We start from the raw sequence: 3,480 nt of genomic DNA, 5'->3' as shown, positions 1-3,480 counted from the left end.
TTTCATTTCAGCTATCTTGAATGTAATCCATCCTGTCCACAATTAATATATCAGATAACTCAAACTTCTTTCTGTCATTTTCTCATTCATGTGTAGTGGGACTTCAGCTCTTCTTCTTTATCTAGAATGAACACTTAAGATATTAGAAAGAGTTTTAATTAGGAGAAACACATTTCAGACATCTACAGTCCAACTATTGAAGTCATAAATTTAATTTTAGATATCTAAAATGAAAAATTACTCTAGATATCGCTTAAATATTTCTCAAAAACATTTGAACTGTATAGTAAAGATGTCATTGTGAATATCCAGTATTCATATTTTGATTAGTTGATTTAAAAATTCAGATATAGGTATTTGGAATAATGACCAGTAGCAATGCAATCACAAATATCTATGACAGTATTTTGGAGATTGTGACATGGAAAGGAGAAGTGGGTAAAAACATTGGATGGATGGATGGATGGATGGATGGATGGATGGATGGATGGATGGATGGATGGATGGATGGATGGTATTTTGGAGATCAATAAATAATTTGGTGGGATGCCATTTTATCACAAAACAGGCAAAATAAAAATGTAAACTAACAACTCCATCCTAGATATCTGAAATGCAGGTTCCTGCTTGTCAAGTTAAAACAGCAAATGGTGCATTTGTGGGTGCATTTGCTATCTCCACCCACTTGGCACGTGCATCAGAGAGAATCAAGCGCACCCATCTCTTTCACTCAGGCCTTCAGAAGCCTATAAAGTAACTTGGCACACCTGTGCTCTTAATGATCTCTTCAGAGAAAGAGCCTCAGCTTCAAGCTTCCACAGAGACACCACTGGTAGGAACTGGACATTATGTTATTTAATCTGCATTCTGTTGATGAAATGGGTTTATGTATTTGGAATGTAGTTTGTTTGTTTATTCACTGATAACTTAAAAGTAAATTAACATTTCCTGGAAAACTAGTTAATTAGTTCATTGTGATCTGAAATTGACTTTGTTTCATCTGTTTGTAGGTTTTCAACCTGCTCTGTGACTTCTTTAACTATCTTGACTACTCCATGTAAAGTCATGGTGGTTTTGCACTGTCAGTTGGAAGAATCCAAAGAAAAAAAGAAAAGATAAATAAAAGATGTCGCTGAAATGAGTGGTTCCTGCGTTTCTTTGATGGGAGCAAGCCTTTTTCAAGTTTGGGCAGAAGCTGAGGTGGTTTAAAGAGAGCAAAAAACTTGACAGTTGAAAACCATTCGGAAACCAGTTGGAAACCAACTGAAGACCAGATGACAGTGAAGTCCTGATAAAGGAGAGCTTTGACGAACCAACTCAAAGAGGACATCAGGTTATCGCAGCTGAACAATCCACAATGGCTGAAGAAATGTTTGGAAAGTCATTGAAACAATTGAAGCTGGATTGCACCATAGCAAAATCTTCCTTCACCAAGCAAGCAAACTTCCTGAGCAGAAAAGCTTCCAACATGACAGAGATGGAACTGCGAGAGGAGTTCAAAAAGCTTACCTCTGACGCCAGACATGTTAGTGATTCAAATGATGATTATAAAGCTGGACTATTAGCAGAGATGGAAGATGAGGCTGGTGAACTTGACAAACAGCAAGAAGCTGATTTAGAAAATACTATTAATGACTGAATTAAAATTAGAGGAAGTCAAACAAATAGTTCAGTTTAACTTGTGGAAAAAATACGGTCAAGATGAGCTCTACACTGCAATCCAAGAGGCAGACAAGGCACGTAAAGTTGCTTCTGACATAAAAGTCTTAACTGTGAACAAAAGTGCATATGAAGTGCAGCTGTCCTTTGTGGAGAATATGGTCCAGGAATCTATTGAAAGTTTTGTGACCTGGGAAATATGGATTCCAATAGAAGAAAAGGACAATATAGAGGGCAGAGTAAAACAAATCAAATTGATGAAAAATAAACTTCAAACAAGAAAATCACAGTTTGCTATAGTACAAACGATTTCAGAGGAGAAGAGAAAATCAGATTCAGCTCAGGGAGACCTTGCATCTTTACCTCTACTAGCTCAATCTGCACCCATTGTAAAGATCAGACCCATTTGTATACCAAAATTTCATGGCTGTAAAAGAAACTTTCACAGATGGAGAAAAGACTGGGAAAGTCTGCAGAAGCAGGGAGAACCAAGTGGCTCAGTTGAAGTGAAAAAGTTTCAGTTGTTGGATAGTGTAGATGAAAGGATCTGTCATGAATTACACCTGTCTGCGTATGATACTGCTGCAGATATGTTCCGAGTCATGGAAAATAGGTATGGCGACAGGTCAAGCATTGCTTTAGAAATTATTGAAGAGCTTGAGAAGATTCCACCTCTGAAAGTAAACCAGCCAAGGAAGGTGATAGATCTTATACAAGCAATTGAGAAGGCTCTAGCTGACTTAACAGAGCTTGGTAACATTGGAGCCATGAAAAACCCTAAGTCATAAAGGGGGAACATGGAGGCGAACCCAGTACGCAGACTCTTGGTAAAAGAATGAAGAAAACTATTTATTAAACTTAAATAAACAAACAAAAAGGCTGGCGAGGCAGCAACACTAACACTAACAAAAATACAAAACTAGAAACAAGGTATAACATGGAGAGGGACCAGAAACCAACAGACAAAGCGGAACGAAATGACCCAGTGGAGAATGAAGAACAAAGACCGGTATTTAAAGACTGAGGATCAGGAGGAAAATGGACACAGGTGAGTGATTGCCAACAGGTGAGAATGATGGCAGTGATTGAGTTGTTATGGTAATGTGGGTGTGGCATGAAAGACTGGAATGTAACAGAACGGCAAGGTATGGAAGAATGAGGCATGGCAAGTTACTGGGGGAGGTGAAAGTGACAAGACATGAACACAATTTAAGATAAACAAAGCAGAACAAGAACTAGAAAACCAAACAAAAACATCAAAACNGCGGCCTAAGCGCCATCTGTTGCGAAACAGAAGTTCTGGGGAACTACCCAAGCGCCCTCCGCTGTGTAAAGCCAGAGTTCAGGGGGGCGGCTCATACGCAGCTTGGGCGCAGCAGGCGAGGACCAGGCGGGCGTAGGCGAGGACCAGGCGTGCGTAGGCGAGGACCACGCGTGCGTAGGCGAGGACCAGGCAGGCGTGGACGTGGGCCAAGCAGGCGTAGGCCGGATAGAGCGAGACGTCGACCCTCGGCGTGGCTGAGCAGAGCGAGACGTCAACCCTCGGCGTGGCTGAGCAGAGCGAGACGTCAACCCTCGGCGTGGCTGAGCAGAGCGAGACGTCCCCTCGGACCCTCGGTGAAGCTGAGCAGATCGAGGCGAAGGCGTCGTCCGAGACCCTTCGTGCGACAGGCGAGGCGAAGGTGTCGTCCGGGACCCTTCGTGCGACAGGCAAGGCGAAGGCATCGTCCGGGACCCTTCGTGAGGCAGGCGAGGCGAAGGCATCGTCCGGGACCCTTCGTGAGGCAGGCGAGGCGAAGGCGTCATCCGGGACCCTTCGTG

At 42.6% G+C, this 3,480-nt stretch overlaps 1 long non-coding RNA gene across 1 annotated transcript; it reads left to right on the top strand.

The window, feature by feature from the left end:
- The first annotated feature begins 735 nt into the window (after positions 1 to 735).
- Positions 736 to 1,136, top strand: LOC112449934. The gene is made up of 2 exons (XR_003038487.2): positions 736 to 832; positions 1,011 to 1,136. It is a non-coding gene; the product is annotated as an uncharacterized LOC112449934 (long non-coding RNA).
- The last annotated feature ends 2,344 nt before the right edge of the window (positions 1,137 to 3,480 follow it).

Source organism: Kryptolebias marmoratus, linkage group LG11, assembly GCF_001649575.2.
Source record: "Kryptolebias marmoratus isolate JLee-2015 linkage group LG11, ASM164957v2, whole genome shotgun sequence".
NCBI lineage: Eukaryota > Metazoa > Chordata > Actinopteri > Cyprinodontiformes > Rivulidae > Kryptolebias > Kryptolebias marmoratus.
The sequence above is the reverse complement of the archived record's forward strand: the minus strand, read 5'-3'. Positions and strand labels throughout refer to the sequence as shown.